Source organism: Chiloscyllium punctatum, chromosome 9 (assembly GCF_047496795.1).
Source record: "Chiloscyllium punctatum isolate Juve2018m chromosome 9, sChiPun1.3, whole genome shotgun sequence".
Classification (NCBI taxonomy): domain Eukaryota; kingdom Metazoa; phylum Chordata; class Chondrichthyes; order Orectolobiformes; family Hemiscylliidae; genus Chiloscyllium; species Chiloscyllium punctatum.
This window is the reverse complement of record NC_092747.1, coordinates 107896532-107917510: the sequence shown is the minus strand read 5'-3', so window position 1 is coordinate 107917510 and position 20979 is coordinate 107896532. Positions and strand designations below refer to the sequence as shown.

Genomic DNA, 20979 nt, shown 5'->3' with positions numbered 1-20979 from the left:
AGGTTGGAGTCGAGATCCTGGTGTGGGCCAGAGTTGAGATCCCTGTGTGGGCCGGAGTTGAGATCCCTGTGCGGGCCGGAGTTGTGATCCTGGTTTGGGCTGGAGTTGAGATCCCTGTGTGGGCCGGAGTTGAGATCCCTGTGTGGGCCGGAGTTGAGATCCCTGTGTGGGCCGGAGTTGTGATCCTGGTTTGGGCAGGAGGTGGGATCACGGTGTGGGACAGAGTCAAGATCCTAGTGTGGCCCGGAGTCGTGATCCTGGTGTGGCCCGGAGTCGTGATTCCAGTGTGGGACGGAGTCGAGATCCCGGTGTGGGCCGGGGTCGAGATCCCAGTGTGGGACGGAGTCATGATCCCGGTGTGGGTCGGAGTCGAGATCCCGGCTTGGGCTGGAGCCGAGATCCTGGTGTGGGCTGGAGTCGAGATCCCGGTGTGGGATGGAGTCGAGATCCCGGTGTAGGACGGAGTCATGATCCCGGGGCAGGCTGGAGTGGAAATCCCGGTGTGGGCCGGAGGTGGGATCAGGGTGTGGGACAGAGTCAAGATCCCGGTGTGGGCCGGAGTTGAGATCCTGGCTTGGGCTGGAGTCGTGATCCCGGTTTGGGAGGGAGTCGTAATCCCGGTTTGGGCTGGAGTCGTTATCCCGGTGTGGGCTGGAGTCGTGATCCTGATGTGAGCCGGAGTTGTGATCCCGGTGTGGGAGGGAGTCGTGATCCTGGTTTGGGCCGGGGTCGAGATCCCGGTGTGGGACGGAGTCATGATCCCGGTGCGGGCTGGAGTGGAAATCCCAGTTTGGGCTGGAGTTGGGATCATGGTATGGGACAAAGTCAAGATCCCGGTGTGGGCCGGGGTCGAGATTCAGGTGTGGGCCGCAGTCGTGCTCCCGGGGCGGGCTGGAGTCGAAGTCCTGGTGTGGGCCGGACTCATGATCCCGGTTTGGGCCGGACTCATGATCCCGGTGCGGGCCGGAGTCATCATCCCGGTGTGGGACGGAGACGTGATCCCGGTTTGGGCCAGAGTCGAGATCCCTGTGTGGGATGGAGCCGAGATCCCGGTGTGGGACGGAGTTGAGATCCCTGTGTGGGATGGAGCCGAGATCCCGGTGTGGGACGGAGTTGAGATCCCGGTGTGGGCCGGAATCACCATCCCGGTGTGGGACGGAGTCGAGATTCTGGCTTGGGCTGGAGCCGAGATCCCGGTGTGGGAGGGAGTCGTGATCCTGGTGTGGGCCTGAATCGTGATCCCAGTTTGGAACAGAATCGAGATCCCGGATTGGCCTGGAGGCGTGTGGGAGGGAGCTGTGATCCCGGTGTGAGCTGGAGTCGTGATCCCGGTTTGGGAGGGAGTCGTGATCCTGGTTTGTGCTGGAGTCGTTATCCCGGTGTGGGCCGGAGTCGTGATCCCGGTGTGGCCCGGAGTCGTGATCCCGGTGTGGGCTGGAGTCATGATCCCGGTGTGGGAGGGAGTCGTGATCCCGGTGTGGGAGGGAGTCGTGATCCCGGTTTGGGAGGGAGTCGTGATCCCGGTTTGGGCTGGAGTCATGATCCCGATTTGGGCCGGAGTCGAGATCCCGATGCGGGCTGGAGTCGAGATCCCGGTTTGGGCAGGAGGTGGGATCCCAGTGCGGGATGGAGTCATGATCCCGGTGTGGGACGGAGTCGTGATCCCGTTGTGGGCCGGAGTCGTGATCCCAGTGTGGGCTGGAGTCGAGGTCCCTGTGTGGGCCGTAGTCGAGATCCCGGTGTGGGCCGGAGTCGAGATCCCGGTGTGGGCCGTAGTCGGGATCACGGTGTGGGCCGGAGTCGAGATCCCGGTGTGGGCCGGAGTCGAGATCCCGGTGTGGGCCGTAGTCGGGATCACGGTGTGGGCCGGAGTCGAGATCCCGGTGTGGGCCGGAGTCGAGATCCCAGTCTGGGCCGTAGTCGGGATCACGGTGTGGGCCAGAGTCGAGATCCCAGTGTGGGCCGTAGTCGGGATCACGGTGTGTGTCGGAGTCCAGATCCCGGTGTGGGAGGGAGTTGTGATCCCGGTTTGGGCTGGAGTCGAGGTCCCGGTGTGGGCCGGAATCGAGATCCCGGCTTGGGCTGGAGCCGAGATCCCGGAGTTGGCCGGAGGTGGGATCACATTGTGGGACAGAGTCGTGATCCCGTTGTGGGCCGGGGTCGAGATCCGGGTGTGGGCCAGAGTCGGGATCCCGGTGTGGGCCGCATTCGAGACCCCGGTGTGGGCTGGAGTCGGGATCATGGTGTAGGCCAGAGACGTGATCCCGGTGTGGGCCGGGGTCGAGATCCAGGTGTGGGCCAGAGTCGGGATTACGGTGTAGGCCAGAGTCGAGATCCCAGTGTGGGACGGAGTCATGATCCCAGTGTGGACCGGAGTCGTGATCCCGGTGCGGGCTGGAGTCGTGATCCCGGTTTGGGCTGGAGTCGTTATCCCGGTGTGGGCTGGAGTCGTGATCCTGGTGTGGGCCGGAGTCGATATCCCGGTGTGGGCCGTAGTCGGGGTCACGGTGTGTGTTGGAGTCCTGATCCCGGTGTGGGCTGGAGCCGAGATCCCGGTGTTGGCTGGAGGTGGGATCATGTTGTGGGACAGAGTCAAGATCCCGGTATGGGCCGGAGTCGAGATCCCGGTGTGGGCTGTAGTCGAGATCCCGGTGTGGGCTGGAGTCATTATCCCGGTGCAGGCTGTAGTCAAGATCCTGGTTTGGGCTAGAGTCGAGATCCCGGTGTGGGCCGGAATCATGATCCCAATTTGGGCTGGAGTCGGGATCCCGGTGCGGGCTGGATTCGAGATCCCGGTGTGGGCTGGAGTTGAGATCCTGGTGTGGGAGGGAGCCGTGATCCCGGTGTGACACGGAGTCGAGATCCTGTCTTGGGCTGGAGTCGAGATCGCGGTGTGGGCCGGAGTTGAGATCCTGGTGTGGGACGGAGTCAAGATCCTGGTGTGGGCCGGAATCATGATCCTGGTGTGGGACGGAGTCGAGATCCTGGTGTGGGCCGGAGTCGTGATCCCAGTGTGGGCCGGAATCGACATCCCGGTGTGGGACGGAATCGACATCCCGGTGTGGGACGGAGTCGTCATCCCGGTGTGGGACGGAGTCGTGATCCTGGTGTGGGCTGGAGTTGAGATCCCGGTGTGGGCCAGAGGTGGGATCCCGGTGTGAGCCGGAGTCATTATCCTGGTGTGGGACGGAGTCGAGATGCTGGTATGGGTCGGAGTCGTGATCCCGGTGTGGTCGGGGTCGAGATCCGGGTGTGGGCCAGAGTCGGGATCATGGTGTAGGCCAGAGTTGAGATTCCGGTGTGGGACGGAGTCATGGTCCCAGTTTGGGCCGGAGTCGTGATCCCGGTGCGGGGTGGAGTCGAAATACTGGTTTAGGCTGGAGTTGTTATCCCGGTGTGGCCAGGAGTCGTGATCCCGGTGTGGCCCGGAGTCGTGATCCCGGTGTGGGCCGGAGCCGAGATCCCGGTGTGGGCCGGAGTCAAGATCCCGGTGTGGGAGGGAGTCGTGATCCCGGTGTGGGAGGGAGTTGTGATCCTGGTGTGGGCCGGAGCCGTGATCCTGGTGTGGCCCAGAGTGGTGATCCCGGTGTGGGCCGGGGTCGAGATCCAGGTGTGGGCCAGAGTCATGATCCCGGTGTGGGCCGGGGTCGAGATCCAGGTGTGGGCCAGAGTCGGGATCCCGGTGTGGGCCGGAGTTGAGATCCCAGTCTGGGCTGGAGTCATGATCCCGGTGTGGACCGGAGTTGTGATCCCGGTGCGGGCTGGAGTCGTGATCCCGGTTTGGGCTGGAGTCGTTATCCTGGTGTGGGCCGGAGTCGATATCCCGGTGTGGGCCGTAGACGGGATCATGGTGTGGGCCGGAGTCAAGATCCCGGTGTGGGCTGGAGTCGAGATCCCGGTGTGGGCCGGAGTTGAGATCCCGGTGTGGGCCGTAGTCGGGGTCATGGTGTGTGTCGGAGTCCTGATCCTGGTGTTGGCTGGAGCCGAGATCCCGGTGTTGGCTGGAGGTGGGATCACGTTGTGGGACAGAGTCAAGATCCCGGTATGGGCTGGAGTCGTGTTCCCGGTGTGGGCTGTAGTCGTGATCCTGGTGTGGGTCGGAGTCGAGATCCCGGTGTGGGCTGTAGTCATGATCCCGGTGCAGGCTGGAGTCAAGATCCTGGTTTGGGCGAGAGTCGAGATCCCGGTGTGGGCCGGAATCATGATCCCAATTTGGGCTGGAGTCGGGATCCCGGTGTGGGCTGGATTCGAGATCCCGGTGTGGGAGGGAGTCGTGATCCCGGTGTGGGCTGGAGTTGAGATCCTGGTGTGGGAGGGAGTCGTGATCCCGGTGTGGGACGGAGTCGAGATCCCGGCTTGGGCTGGAGTCGAGTTCGCGGTGTGGGCCGGAGTTGAGATCCTGGTGTGGGACGGAGTCAAGATCCTGGTGTGGGCCGGAGTCATGATCCTGGTGTGGGACGGAGTCGAGATCCTGGTGTGGGCCGGAGTCGTGATCCCGGTGTGGGCCGGAATCGACATCCCGGTGTGGGACGGAGTCGTCATCCCGGTGTGTGCCGGAGTCGAGATCCCGGTATGGGCTGGAGTTGAGATCCCGGTGTGGGCCAGAGGTGGGATCCCGGTGTGAGCCGGAGTCATGATCCTGGTGTGGGACGGAGTCGAGATGCTGGTGTGGGTCGGAGTCGTGATCCCGGTGTGGGCTGGAATCGAAATCCCGGTGTGCGCCGGAGTTGTGATCCCGGTGTGGACCGGAGTTGTGATCCTGGTGTGGGCTGGAGTCGAGATCCCGGTGCGAGCTGGAGTCGAAATCCTGGTGTAGGCTCGAGTCGAGATCCCGGTGTGGGCTGTAGTCGTTATCCCGATTTGGGCCGGAGTCAGGATCCCGGTGTGGGCCGGAGACGTGATCCCGGTGCGAGCTGGATTCGAGATCCTGATGCGGGCTGGAGTCAAGAACCCGGTGCAGGTTGGAATCGTGATCTGGTGTGGGCTGGAGTTGTGATCCCGGTGTGGGCTGGAGTCGTGATCCCGGTGTGGGCTGGAGTTGTGATCCCGGTGTGAGCTGGAGTTGAGATCCCGGTGTGGGCTGGAGTCGTTATCCTGATTTGGGCTGGAGTTGAGATCCTGGTGTGGGCTGGAGTCGAGATCCCGGTGTGGGCTGGAGTTGTGATCCCGGTGTGGGCTGGAGTCGTGATCCCGGTGTGGGCTGGAGTTGTGATCCCGATGCAGAGTGGAGCTGAGGCCCAGTGCATTTTACCTGATGGACTGTAACGCTGAACTTACTAATCTGTATTTTTCTAATTTATTCCGAAGATTTTGTACCTAGGTATCTTGTACCTAAGATGGTGTGAATGACTAATGCTGAATTTTTAAAATTTTATTATCTTTCTAATTTATTCCTAAGATCCTGTACCTACGTGCCTTTGCACCTAAGATGGCATCTTAAGTGTTGCCGTTGTAAACTTTTCACTGCACTCATGTGTGTACATGTGACAATAAACTGAATTCTAACTCTAATTCTAATTCTAAGAAGGTTGAGAGACAGAGCAAAGACCTGGCAGATGGAGTTTCATGTGGGAAATTGTGAAGTTGTTCACTTTGGAAGGAAGAATAAAAATGAACAGCAGTATTTAACAAAAGAATAAGTGAGGAATTCCAAGGTGTAGAGAGATCATTGTGATCTACTGGATGGATCACAAAAGATCACATTGCAGTTTCAGCATGTCATTGAGAGGGCAAATGTGATGTTACCCTTGATTATGAGAAGAATTTAATATAAAAGTAAAGATGTTACAAATCAGTTATAAAGGACATTAGTGAGACCACCTCTCCAACCTTGTATGCAGTTTTGGTCTCTTTATTTAAGGCAAGATGTAGACATATTCGAGATAGTTCAGTCGAGGTTTACTAGGTCCGTACCTGGAATGTGCAGGCTAACTAATGAAAAGAGGTTGGACAGGTTGAAGAACATGAGGACTGCAGATGCTGGAGATCAGAGTTGAGAGTGTGATGCTGGAAAAGCACAGCTGGTCAGGCAGCATCCGAGGAACAGGAGAATTGAAGTTTTGGGCATAAGCCCTTCATCAGGAAACATTGATTCTCCTGCTCCTCAGATGCTGCCTGACCTGCTGTGCTTTTCCAGCACCACACTCTCAACTCTGGACCAGCTGGGTTTGCTTTCACTGGAGTTTAGAAGAGTGAGGTTGCTCAGTTGTGTAAGGTCCTAAATGTCTTAGCAAGGCAGATGTGGAAAGAGTGTTTCCTCTTGTGAGTCATGTCGGAATTCGGGACACTGTTTTAAAATACAATGTTGTCCTTCTAGACAGAGATCAGGAGAACTTTTCTACCTTTTTTTTCCTTCTTTATATGTGATTTTGGAACTCTCTGTCTCAGAAAGCGGTGGGGAGTTGAGTCATTAAATATTTTTGAGGTAGATGTAGATAGATTCTTGTTGAGCAGGGGAATCAAAGTTTATTGGGAATAAATAGGAATGTGGGTTTCTAAACACAAACAGATCAGTCCTGATTTTATTGAATGGCAAATAATGTGCAAGGGACTGAATGGACCACTTCTGGTCTTAGTTTGTATATCCATGTGATCATGTGTATTGATTCTCCCCATTATTTCTCAGTTGTAAGTGAAACTCTCCCAGCTTTCTGAGTCTCTCCACATAACTGAAGTCTCTCCTCTTTGGCAGCATTCTACAAACCTCCCGAGACCTTTCTTCTCCAAGGCGTTGACATAATTTCAAAAGGTGATTGCCGAAATTAGACATAATTCTCCCATTGTGGCTTAACCAGTGGTTTCACATGATCTCCCCACTATTTCTCTGCTTTCAGACACTGTGTCTCCATTTACAAAAAACATGTTTTTTTGGTAACAGCTTCACAAAACTATCCTACCACTTGCAAGACTACGCATTTGTGTCAAATGAGTTGCTCATCACACCATGTACCTCACTGGAGAAAGTGAGGACTGCAGATGCTGGAGATCAGAGTTGAAGAGTGTGGTGCTGGAAAAGCACAGCAGTTCAGGCAGCATCCGAGGAGCGGGAGAGTCGACGTTTCAAGCATATGCTCTACACCTAATGCCCGTTTCTATTGACAAGGAGAACTTTAATCCATCGGCAGAAATGAATACTGTTCAGAGCTCAAAAATCATTGGTCTGAGCACTTGGTCTTTCATATATAACAGGAATGAATGCTGGAATCTGCCTTGTGTGAAGAGAATGCACCATTTTTTTATGTGCCTGATATAATTTGTATTCTGTTCAGGACCTGGTGAGATATGCATTGCAGTGTACTTGAAATATGATCAGAACAAATGCATCAGCCCTTGGAATGCCTGTGTGGTTTCCTGCAGCTACAACTGATTAACACCAATGAAACCTAATGGTCTTATTCCATTACTGACTCCCAATACATGTGTGTGTGGCTGATTGCGCTGATGAGACTATATTGGCACTTTGTGTGAAAAATGCCATCACTAGAAATCAGTTACCACTTCATTTTCTGAAAGTGCAGCTGTTGACTTTGAGATTATCAACGTAGTTTAAACAATTCTGCTCATTCCAAGTCAGCTCTACAACATAAACTCAAAGGAGGAGAACTACCATCTCTCTCAAAATGAACTGTAACTTCTAATTTCCCTTTATGAAATATTTTCACCGCTTTGATATTCTCTCCATTGTTTATATTTACAATTTGCATCATGGCAACTTGATTTTGAAACCCATGAATTGGAATTAGTTTCAATAAAAACAACATTACTTGACCTTATCAATGCCTGTGAGCATTTTGAATATGTTTAGAATATTATTGTAGGTCTCTGCTTAGAAGAATGCCCTTCAGTATAAGCCATCTAATCCATCAAGGCTTTTAAGAGTTCTTGGATGTTTCAGGCATATGTTAGTGGGGCAGTCAATGACCACAATTTAAGAATATTTTCGACGCCACTGGCTGATCTTTGACTCTGATATCACTATACTTTATCTATCGTTAGAATTGCATTACAATGGGCACAACCTCCTTATTTTGGGACTATGTGCAGAGGTGAGTGTAAAAGTAGGAAGGCCTTCCTCTTGGAGATGGATCAAGAATTCCACATGTTTGTATTCTTCTCAGCTCATTCCATATTCATGTATGGGTGAGGTGCCACATTTCATAGGTAGCAAGTTCTGAGGTTTGCCAGGACGTTCCAGGCTTCAACAGTCAGGGCTCCATTTGGCACCTTCAACCTCTGCAACCCAGGAGCATCATTCAGCTTGTGCTCTTTAACCCACCAGAAACGTCACAGGCTTGGTAAGAGGTAGCACCATATTTTAGTGAGGTTCTCCTGAAGGTTATCCAAGAAAGAAGACAAGTTATTGTCTCCATGGATGGTAACAGGAGACTGTACAACTGATGAAGGTTGCTTAGGAAAGGTGCTGTAGAACTCAGTTCCCACAGGTGGCTCCCACACTACAAGAGGATGATGATCGTCTGTGTCCTGCTGGCATATGTACTCTGTCTACTATCACATAGAAAGATTGGTGCCAGGCATGTCCAATGGATCATGGATAGTCCCAATGTCTCTTGCTTTAATGCGGCTACCAATGTGGCTTCACCAACACCACGTTGGGACTGAAGTAGCACATCAGCTGGGGTTCACACTTAAACATAAAATGTGAAAGGTGCTCAGTATTCAGCAGCTCATGCACCATCAGTTCACTGACCACTTATTACAACTGGGAGAACCAGTACTTCTAATAGCTTTTCACCGAAGGCTTGATTGGAAGAAGACCGCAAAAGGTGGACTTTTGATTTGAGTCCTTTTTAAAGATTAGACCCGCTGACCTGCACTGGTCAGGTTTGTCAGTATCTGCCAAAGTGGTTGGTTTGGTCGTGCAGCCATGTTGATGTTGTCAGGCTTCACTAAGTAGCACTGAGGCATTTACATACACACACACACACACACACACACCTTGGGTATTGAGGAGTCAAGAAACTGAGGAGGTTTGTACTCACTGGAAGAAGTCTACCCCACCAGGGGCATGCCTAGTATTTAAAGCTGGGTCTGTGAACTCATGTATTTCCATTTTTGGCTAACAAGATTGTACCAGCTCGGGAAAGTTTTCCTGGAAGATTCTGAGAACTTCAAAGCAAGAATTTAACTTGCCTTTGGGAAACTGATTTTTTTTTCTCTTTCACCCATTACATTTTTTATTATGTTTGAGTGAGGTTTGCCCAACTAAAAGTTTTGAGTGTGCTGGAAAGTCTTCCCCAATGCTGGCTGGCCATTTGCAGAGAGTGGAGTTTCAGGATAAGGGGTTGGCCATCTATGACTGAGATGAACAAAAATATCTTCACTCAAAGGGCAGAACTTGAGGCTAAAATATGGCAGTTGGCTAGTTGGAAGACACAAGGGCAGGTAAGTCATGATACCCAATCAGAAACTTCACATGTGAGATGATGCTTGTGTAACCCAGCAAATCACATGGGAAGGAAGTCAGAATTTCTTGGAAAACAGTGCTAGAATCAGACATAATCAGCATGGACATACAAAAGGGAATTCATGCTTGACAAATCTATGGGAATTCTTCAAAAATGCAACTGGTGGAGATTTTCAGTCTGATTCAATGGATGCGATTTATTTGGACTTTCAAAGGATTTCAACAAAGTCCCACATAAGACATTTATGTGTAAAAGTAAGTGCATGGGATTTTGGGTGGTGTATTGAGATGTATAGAAAGTTGGTTAGCAGGCAAGAAACAGAGAGTAAGAATAAATGAGTCCTTTTCCAAATGCCAGACAGTGATTAGTGGAATTCTGCATGGTTCGGTAGGATCCTAGCTATTCACAATGTATGTTCATGATTTAGATGAGGCAACTAAATGTAATATCTCAAGATTTGCAAATGACACAAAACTGAGTGAAGGAGTGTGAGGAGCGTGTAGAGATGTTTTTGCACTGTGATTTGGACAGGCTGTGCAAGTGGACAAATGTAGCATAAACGTGAGGTTATTCACTTGGTTAGAAGAACTAGGAAGGCAGATGATTGGCTGTAAATTGAGAGAGGGGAGTGTGCAACGAGACCTGGGTGTCCCCATGCACCAGTCACTGAAAGTAAGTGTGCAGGTGCTGCAGGCAGTAAAGAAGGCAAAAGGTAAAGAAGGAGTAAAAGGTCAAAGGTATCTTGGTGCGATTGTACAGGGCATTGATGAGGCCACATCTGGAATAATGCATGCAAGCTTTAGTCTCCTTATCTGAGGAAGGCTATACGAGTGAAGGTTCACCAAATTGGTTCCTGGGATGGCAGAACTGATGTTTGAGGAGAGACTGAGGCAGTTAGGATTGTATTCATTGGAGCTTAGAGGAATGAGGGAGGATCTTATGGACCACCTATAAAATCTAGTAGGACCAGACCAGGTTAGATGCAGGAAGGATGTTCCCAAAGATGGAGGAGACAAGAGTGGGGTCACAGTTTAAGGATATGAGCTAATCCTTTTAGGACTGAAATGAGGAGAAATTTCTTCATGCAGAGAGTGGGGAGCCTATGGAATTCACTATTGTGGAAAATTCTTGAGGCCAAAACATTGTGTTTTCAAAAAGGAGGGTGCTAGACCTCTTCTGGCTGAAGGGATCAAGACATATGGAAAGTGGGTGTAATTAGTGTATTGAGCCCAATGATCAGCCATGACCAAAATGAATGGCAGATTAGACTTGATGGGTCATATGGCCTACTCCTGCTCTTATCTTCTATGTTTTTATGTTCCTTGCCAATGGTGAGACCTTTGAGGTCTGAAGGCTCTGTTGCCATATTTAAGGGTTAGATGGACAGTATTTCCAAGCTTCCACTGAGCTTCTTATGATCTATCCCACCAGATTAGAGAAGCCAATAAAAGATGCTGCTATTGGCTCCCCACTTTAATGAATACGTTCTGCAGACATTGAGTTCTGCAGGTGTAAGTGGCACCGTTCTCTGCCTGCTTCCTTACACTCACAGGGAGGTCTCTGAATGTGACTATCATAGAGTCGTAGAGTCATAGAGATATACAGCATGGAAAGAGACCCTTCGGTCCAACTCGTCCATGCTGCCCAGACCAGTTTATCTGGAAATTATATTTTGAGTTTCTGGCTATCTCCATAAGTATCAACCCAAAGATCTTTTGCCATCCCTGGTATGTTCTGAAAATCTCAACTTGACAAACCGAGTTAAGACAGCAACAATTAGCCTTCACAGTCAGCAAAGACTTGTATCAAAAATAATCACTTTCACGTTGCAAACACAGTGTTAAACTCCACTACACACTGTCACAGTCACATTGAATGATATGTATTCTTAGCCTTAGACTCAGCCTCTTAACTCTTTGAGCAGTGCACAGTTATGGTGGCATTGACTTGCAACAGCACTCTGTTATTGATTCAGACCAACATAAATATCAGTTGATAACTCTCTGAGCCTCTGCACTAAGAAAGTCCTAGGCTGAGTGCTGCATTGCCAGGAATGCCACTGTGTTGATTAAGTATCAAACTGAAACCATCCTTCCAGTTAGATATAAAATATTCCATAGCTGTGACATAAAGTTAAGCAGTGGCATACTGCCAAGACTTACCTTTCACCCAACATTATTAGGACAAATTATCTGTTCAAAATCACAGTTTTGTTTGTTAGAGCTTGTTGTGTGCAAATTGGCTGCCATTTTCTCTACACTCTAACAGCATCTAGACCCCATTAATACTTGTTTGAATTTGAATTAGCTTTATTGTCACATGAGTACAGTGAAACGTTTACAAGTTGCCACTCACCATTTTCGGTACCAAGATTCTTGAGTACAATTCTGTGGGGAAAAAAATCAGAAAAATAAAGAAATAAAAATTCTGGTATTACAGACCTTTAAATGTACAAAATTATGGTAATAAATTAGATAAATAAAGAAATAAAAGTTCAGAATACCAGTCCACCCACAATAATACAATAAAGCAAAACAAAATTTAGGAAAAAGGGAATTTAAGACACACACCACAAAATCCATTTTGTGGTTCTGGACTCGAGGACTCACCAGGATACAGCTACGAGGAATGGCCAAATCCACACTGCATTCTTCACTGCATCCAGCCAACTGCACTAACTGACCTTCCTTTTACCCGTAATAAGCAAATGAAGTAAGAATAAAAACAATTACTTCAATTGAGTTACCAAAGGGGCAAGCCTATTTCAGTTCTCAAATGATCAAAAGTAAAGTGGAAATTTCTTTTAAAGCAAAATTTCCGCTGAATGCTCTTTGACATGGAAAACAAGTACTCGGACACAGAAACAGAAAATAAAAGCAGGAATAGACCATTTGGCATGATGCCAGCAACTGTTGATTTAACGTAAAATTACAGTATCTAGAACACTGGTTAGCAGAAAAAGGATAATGTAGGAATAACGTATCATCATAAACAGAATCCTGGTTTTAAATTTCCCAAACTATATGAAAATAAGGACTTTGGGGACATTTACTTCCAGCTCAAAGATGTGTCAATTATAACAACTTATAGCTTTACTTCTAAATATCAAAAATACTCACTCAAGTATAAAATCACACTGAGTAGATCCTTACCATAGTTAATTTTACCATACACTTAAATACCTCATGTTCTTAGCTGGAATAAAGGCCTCGGGGACAAAGGCCTTGCAGCCATGTTTGTCAAGCAGTGGTCCAGAAGTTGTTCATCCATCTGGAAATTAAGGCAACAAAAATGGCCAACTTGGAGTTTGACTGCACTTCTAAGAAGAATACAGATGGGAGAGACAAGGTGCCATGTTAGCATCTGCCCTCTGCTTGCACCTCCAAAGTGGCCAGTTTTAACTTATTATAAGCTTATCGTGGAGCTGGATGGAATATGAGTGCTATTATACTGAATGAGGAAAGTTAGCGGGAATTAAAATGATTGGCTGCTAAAAACAGATCATGATGTGTTACTAATTTGAGCTAATTCAGTGTAACTCAGGCAGCACTCCAACCTCAATGCAGAAAGCTCACCATCATTGTGAATGGCTGAGAGCTGTTGGCTTGATTGGGACATTTCCCCTGGAATCCTTGATTGTTGTTGAAAGCCCACTGCTGACACATGAAGTGTCTGAGTGCCCCAAATGCAGTGGACCTTCTCAATAAGGAGAGACCCAGCCTGTGACAGTAACCTCCTCATTTCCACAGATTCTGTCCACAATGCATGCACCTTATAATCGGGACTGGAAACCTTGAGCAGTGAGATTAGTGTGGCACTCTCCACTGATTTGAAAAAAAAACACTGCAGCCATGTGGTAAAGGGAGGCCAGAGAGCATTTCTGCACTGAGGACAACTGGTACACTGGGTACAAACTGTCCTTTATATTGTGCGGTACTTTTGAAGCTTCAAAGTTTTGCCCGAATTTATTTGCATAATCACAAATGCAAACTCAAGTCTTCCAAGAGGCAGCTGACCTGGGCATTGTTCTTTGTATTTAAAAAAATTCTGGACATATTTATGAATGGGAAACAGATATAGTTTGACTAAAACAACTGAAAATGGGTTCCCACAAAAAAAATTATCGATATATTCCCAGCATAACATTATTGAAAATCACTGAGAATGCCTTTGAGAAAATATACTGAACTATTTGTTATTTTACTGGTGTTTGTAACACAGATAAGTAGCTTTTGATGTTTCAAATCTTTTATGGTATTCTTACGGTTATGCCGAAGAAAACCAGCAAAATTTGAAGAATCTTCTGGAAACAGAAGGGTAATCAAAACAAATAAAAACTCATCGTCTTTGTTACTCCAAAGTATGGTCAGTTTTGTGGTCAGAGTTGGCTGAAAGGTGAAATGGTTTTTGAATCACGTTTTAATATCCTGATGGCAGTATGGTAGCTCAGTGGTTTGGACTGCTGCCTCATAGCACCAGGGTCCCAGGTTCAATTCCAGCCTTGGGTGACTGTCTGTGTGCATATTCTCCCCATGTCTGCGTGGGTTTGCTCTGGTTTCCTCCCACAGCCCAAATGTGTGCCCGTCAGGTGAATTGGCCATGCTAAATTGCCCAACGTGTTCGGTGCATTAGTCAGAGGGGAATGGGTCTGGGTGGGTTACTCTTCGGAGGGTCAGTGTAGACTTGTTGGGCCGAAGGGCCTGTTTCCACACTGTGGGGAATCTAATCTAAATTATGTTCAAACTTTCTCAGTTATTTGTGCTGTTTTGATCAATTTCACCAGATTTGCATTGACAATACTCACTACAACATGAAGAACCCCTCCTCATTTATTTTATCATAACTGCAAATTGGAATGATGATAATTTACACATCAAATATACATTGGGGATTAGAATGAGGCATTGGCTCTATAGCTAACTGACTTTAACTGGACATGCTAAATTTAATGCCCTATTAGTCACCATACCGGGTTTATATTTAAATAAATCCCCTCAGCCCTGTCATTAGGCTAAAATATTTATACTGTTTTTTGTTACCTTAATTTAATACTTTATTTTCTCTCGCTTTATCTTCAGCAGATGAAACATACTGGCAGATTTTAAAATCCGCTGCTGGCGTGCTTTGATTTGTGCCAGTGGCAAAAGGTTAATGAAGATTAATGTCTGTTGAGAGATGAATAATTTAAATTAACTCTGAAAACTCAGAGACTTGATTTCGAACTTAAAAGGTATTCCTCAATGCCAGATAAGGAACGTTTCTGCTTTGTTGTACCAGCTATTTGCTTTTTTTTTATTAAATATTCACAACTTCACTGAAATTATTTCACGCTTTGCCTCAAAATGCCTTTAAGCAATAACTTCAGTCTATTGGGAATGTATGATATTGTGGCTCAAGTGCTGACTGAATCAAGGCTATAAGAAATCTTAGTTAATTAAGGACATAAAACCATTTATTGCCAAAGACAATCTTGCGAAGCAAGCAGATTTTTGCTGCTTTTTAAAAATCTTTTCTTACAAATGTTGTCTATTCCTAATTGTCCTGGAGGAGGTGGTAGTCAGCTACCTTCATGAACTGCTGCAGTCTCTGGTGTGTAAGCGTCTTCGCAATGCTGTTATGGAGGCAGTTCCTGGATTTTGACCCAGTGATAATGAAGAAGTGGCAATATAATTCCAATCAAGATAACAACATTAAATTTGATAAGTTGCCTTTTGCATTGTTGGACATATTGCTTTCTGGGCAGGGGTATGGGCTTTATAGTCATGTAGGGGGATTATAGCAAGCCACTCCTCCAGGCTAGAGATACTTTCTAATCAATCTGCTCAGAGATGTTAATTAAATGCAATAATGACATACATTACATTGTCATCACCTCATTCTATAGTCGCCACCTTAAACATTCATGTCTTCAACCAACAACAATGGCAGCAGTGTATATCATCTACAGATGCTTTGCAGCAAATTATCAAATATTCTTTGACAGCACCTTCCAAACCCATGAGTCTACAAGACAGAAGGGCACGGGCGGCAGATGCATGGGAACACTACCACATGTAAGTTCCCCTCCAAATCAGACACCAACTTGATTTGGACGCATATTGCTTTTACTTCATTGTCATTGTATCAACATCCTGAGACTCCCGCCTCAGCAGCAATGCTGATGCACCGATTTCGTATATAATTGCAGCAGTTCACAAAGACAGATCACTACCATCTCCTTAAGGCCAATTTATAGATGGGAAACAAATGTCGAGCCAGCCTGCATCACCTATGTCCTGTGAAAGAAATACCAAAGTTAAGATTAGAGTGGTGCTGGAAAAGCATAGCAGGTCAGCAGGTCAGCATCTGAGGAGCAGGAAAATCAACATTTCCGGCAGGAGCCTTCATCAGGAATGTTTCTCATTCCTGATGAAGGGGTCCTGCCGAAACGTCACTTTTCCTGCTCCGCGGATGCTGCCTGACCTGCTGTGCTTTTCCAGCACCACTCTAATCTTGACCCTGATCTCCAGCGTCTGCAGTCCTCACTTTCGCCTAAAGAAATACCAAGCCCTGCCTGTCAGCCCTAAAGATTCAACTGGGTATTAATCGTACTGAAATAAAAGTGAGTAGAAAGTTCTGGTGGTACACCAGCCAAAAATTTCCTCTCAAACATAACCACCAAGAAAGGACCAGTTCATCATTTCCAGTGGGAGACTGGTCTGTGCACAATAGACACATGTTGCCTTATACTCCCTGCACTTCAAAGATTTTCTAATGGTTCTGATCAGAGTTGTTTTGAGACACCTCTGGAGAAGGTGAAACTTGAACCCAGGCCTCCTGACTTAGAGGGAGGGGCATTACCACTGCATCATCAAGAGCCCCTGACCCCTGCATATCAAACCAATTTATCAAATTGAAGATGCTCTGTGCAATTTCAGAGATAATTGATGAGAATTGTACCCACACACACGGCTTCCATTTCTCTATTCATCTCAGTATAGATTTTCTACCAAAAAGTTATGGACCAAAAACGTTAAAAAGAAATCATTAGTGAAGCAGAATGGGAGGGCAAGTAGACCACAATCAAAATAATGTCATTGTGACATCAATGTAAAATTGGCCTGTCATTATCAAAGAAAACCCTGTTGTGAAATAACATGGGGGGGGGGGGGGGGGCAGCACGGTGGCACAGTGGTTAGCACTGCTGCCTCACAGCACTAGAAGACCCAGGTTCAATTACTGCCTCGGGCAACTGTCTGTGTAGAGTTTGCACATTCTCCCCGTATCTGTGTGGGTTTCCTCCGGCTTCCTCCCACAGTCCAAAACTGTGCAAGTTAGGTGAATTGGCCATGCTAAGTTGACTGTAGTGTTAGGTGAAGGGGTAAATGTAGGGGGTGGGTTGCTCTTCAGAGGGTCGGTGTGGATTTGTTGGGCCGAAGGGCCTGTTTCCACACTGCAAGTAATATAATCTAAAAAAAAGTTCCTTGTTTCTCTCCTTCTTTGTTCTGTTCTTTCATCTCCCTCTTGGTTATCACTGGAGAACGCCTTAACTTCATGCAGAGTCAGCCTGGCCTTTGTGTGTACTCACTTCTAAGTCAGAAAGTCAGAGACTGAAGCTTTGCTGGTGTGATACCAATGTACAATCTAGTCTAGAGCTTCAGTACAACACTAAGGAGGGGTGATGCTATGCTGACAGATCAGAGCTGAAACTGAGATATATTTACTCACTTGGTGGGATGTAAAAGTTTTCATGCTGTTATTCAAAATTAAGTTTCTTTTTTTTTGCAAAAGAATTTAAATGTTCCACAAGTTAAAATGAAAAAGTTACACACCATAGGAAAGTTTTAGAGACCACTTCAGTCCAAATTTAATACTTTTGGGTTACGCTTATTAGATAGTTAGTGCAACATTTTACTTCTTGTTGCTACAAATTTGAACATTATTCAGTGTTATGCACAATATTTCTGCAGTACATATCATAAAGGATGATCTGAACAAGAGGAATATTTTGAAACAGTGAATGGCATAAGCTAAAAAAGTCATTGGCGATGTGAGTGACAGTCCAGGGAGAGACATAGAGGTTTTCGTATAAGCTGCTGGTGGTGCAGTGATGCAATTGCATTTTATTGTTGACTTTCCTTCACACTTGTGATCTCTACCAGATGGACAAAAAAGGCTGATGATTCCTGTCCGTTACAGGCTGCCACAAGCAGCAGCTATCACATCATGATGGTAACCATGGAGGGAGTTACTGGAAGCTGCAAACAGTAAAGATATAGTAAAAGTAATATCTGAAACAGAAACAACAATTGTTAGAGAAACTCAGCAGATCTGCTAGCACCTGTGCAGCGAAAGCAGAGTTCTTGTCTGAAGTCTTCTGAAGAAGGATCACTGGGCTCAGCATGTTAACTCTGTTTTCTCTCCACAGTTGCTGCCAGGCCTACTGAGAATATCCAGCAATTTCTGTTTTTGTTGTCTGTAACAGAGATATTTAGGTTACACCATGGGATAGTTTGTGAATAGTTATGATTCTGGATTCAAACCAATGAGCAGAATGGAGGTTAAGAATTGGAAGATGGCCCTTTGGTAGGTTTGGAAAAAGTTACTAGTGCAAAAATAATCAGGCTGAAAGGACAATTTTAAAATTAAAACCTCTGTTTTTCTAGTTTGGAATGATCTCATTACACGCAGGAAACATGAGAGAGAAACAGGAAAGTGATAGCAAAAAGGCACCATGACAATGCTGTTTTAAGAGCACAGGGTAAAATAGAAGCAATCCTTCAAGTGTTAGAATAATTTTAAAGTGTATTTAAGGTTTGAAGTTAGAAATCTGGTTGAGCACAGGGATCTTTTCAGGGGAAAAGAGATAACAGTAGAAGCCACAGTGAAGAAATCACAGCAAAATGCATGGGGAAATCTCCATTACTGCAGGAAAATTTCAAAACACAGAATAAGAATACCAAGTAAGCATGGAAAGACATTCCATCTGAATTTCCATTGCCAGAAGGATTAACTCACAGAAATGCACCAAATTAAACCAGAATTGGACATCATGAAGAAAACAATTTTTAAGGACTAGAATTGCTTCACAATTAGAGAACAAGACTGATGCAGAAGAAGTTAATATATTTCTTTATTCCATTGGAAGCATTGAGCATGATTTAATAGCTCGACAAAGTATTAATGAGGCATAAGACAAATTTAATTAAGGTTTAGAAGTTTCTGATAATTATTTTAATCTCAGAGTCAGTTAAATTCTGGAAAGAGCAAAATTCAATTGAAAAGCCCAAAATCTTGGTGAATCAAAAGATGATTTTATTAATGATCTCAACAGAATAGTTGAGAAATGTGAATATGGAGATTTGAAGGCAAAAATCAGGGACTGGATACTTGTAGATATTGCTGATAAACTCTCTGTCAGATTTATTACTGAAGAAAAGAAGACACCTCTCCAGAGAGAAAAAAGAACATTTGGTGAGGAGAGCAGAGGTCCAGAACAGAACAGATCAATCCTCGGAGGAAATTAAAAGCCTTGGAAAGAGATCTACAGAATCTATTAATTTCCTTATAAACAATACATTAAAAGAAACCTGAAGCAATAAGACATGCTGGGAGGACAGGCACGAGAATTCAGAAATCCCTGCCAGTGCTATGACACGAAAAAGCCTCAAAGTATAAACCATGACCAACCATTAAAATGGCATATTTTCAGTACAAGAAAATGATTCTCATTTTGAGAAGACATCTAAAAGCAGAACACTGACATGGAGAAATCATAGAAATAAAGCCTTCACACACAAAGCTATCAAAAGATAGAGCAATCTTTGCTGAAATCCCCCTTGATGAGATCAATGATTATGATTAAGCATTGTGACACAAAAAATTTATCCCACAAGTATCTTCTGAATTTCAAGTTGAAACATGATAATAATCATCACATTTTTGTTCAACAGAAAACATCTTTTCACAAACTGCCTCCAACCAACAAAAATTCAGTCTAGCAGGAACAGGAATACATGTTAAACGTGTGCTGTAAGTAACTCTCCAAAACAGGGAAAACTAGACAATACAGAATTTATGTGCCATGCATTATCAAGAACTTTCACCATTATGCAGAAGAGCTTGCAATGATCTGAATCTTATTCAGAATGTCAAAAAAGTTAACCAATATAAACACGTATAAATTGATCCAATTATCCATTTGAGATACAATTCATGTGTTGTGCATATTATGAAGATAGTTGGTCTTCCAGTCTTGTTTGTTTAATACTCACACTGCAACATTTCTTCATTGGCTATAAAGCACTTTAGGTGGTGAAAGGCACGACATACATAAACTCTGTCCATAAATACAGCTGCCTCTTATGTTAAAAAAAAGAACTGTGGATGCTGGAAATCAGAAACAAAAACAAAAATTGCTAGAAAAATTTATCAGGTCTGGCAGCATCTGTAGAGAGAGAGAAGAGATAATATTTCGGGTCCAGTGACCTTTCCTTAGAATTAATACTAGCTGGGAAAGGGTTGGCATTTATGCAGAAGATGAGATGGGGTGGGGGCAGGAGTAAACAGTAGATGGAAATAGAACACAAAGAGAGTGAAAAACAGTTGGACAGACAAAGGAGTGGGTAAAGGTCAGCCTGGGAGAAAGAATATCTGCCAATGGGGGCTATTATTAGCTGACAATGTGTTTTGTGTGGTAGCAGTCTATGTGATAACAAGGCGTGTTTAGGGAAAGGACATGGGAGAAGCCTGAAAATTGTTGAACTGAATACTGAGTCCAGACGGCTGCAGAGTTCCCAAGCAGAAGCTGAGGCACTGTTCTTTCAGCTCGTGCTGAGCTTTGCTGGAGCAATGCAGAAAGGCTGAGGCAGGGAACATGGATGTGAGTTGAAGTGGCAGGCAACTGGAAGCTTAGGGTCATTTTTGCAGACAGAAGGTAGGTGCTCTGCAAAGCAGTAACCCAGTCTGCACTTTGTTTCCCCAATTTAGAGGACACCACATTGTTAACAACAAATACAGTAGACTAGATTGAGTGTTGGCAATAACACTGCTTCAGGAAGGTGTGTCCTGACACCTTGAATAATGCCTTGGAGAAAGTAAACCGGCAGATGTTACACATTACATTACATTACATTACAGTGTGGAAACAGGCCCTTTGGCCCAACAAGTCCACACCAACCCGCCACCCACCCATACCCCTACATTTTACCCCTTACCTAACACTACGGGCAATTTAGCATGACCAATTCACCTGACCTGCACATCTTTTGGAGTGTGGGAGGAAACCGGAGCACCCGGAGGAAACCCACGCAGACACGGGGAGAACGTGCAAACTCCACACAGTCAGTCGCCTGAGGCGGGAAATGAACCCGAGTCTCTGGCGCTGTGAGGCAGCAGTGCTAACCTTCTGTGGTTGCAGAGGAAGGTGCTGTAGGGGTGTGGGGTAAATTAGCAATGGAGGAGGAGCAGACCAGGGTGTCCTGAAGGAAACAGTCTCTGCTGTGATGATTATGTGACTTTATGTATTTTGTCCTTTTTTGTTTAAGAGAGGCTTAAATAAAGACTCCAATGAAGT

At 46.1% G+C, this 20979-nt stretch overlaps 1 long non-coding RNA gene across 1 annotated transcript in view; it reads right to left on the bottom strand.

Annotated features, from left to right (window-relative positions):
* The window catches only part of LOC140481028 (uncharacterized), a 59847-nt gene extending 40010 nt beyond the window's left edge, over positions 1–19837 (bottom strand). The window contains exons 1-2 of the long non-coding RNA XR_011961463.1: positions 19679–19837; positions 11781–11812 (exon numbers count right to left, since the gene is read on the bottom strand). This is a non-coding gene — a long non-coding RNA (uncharacterized lncRNA). The remainder of the gene's footprint in view (positions 1–11780; positions 11813–19678) is intronic.
* Positions 19838–20979: the final 1142 nt, after the last annotated feature.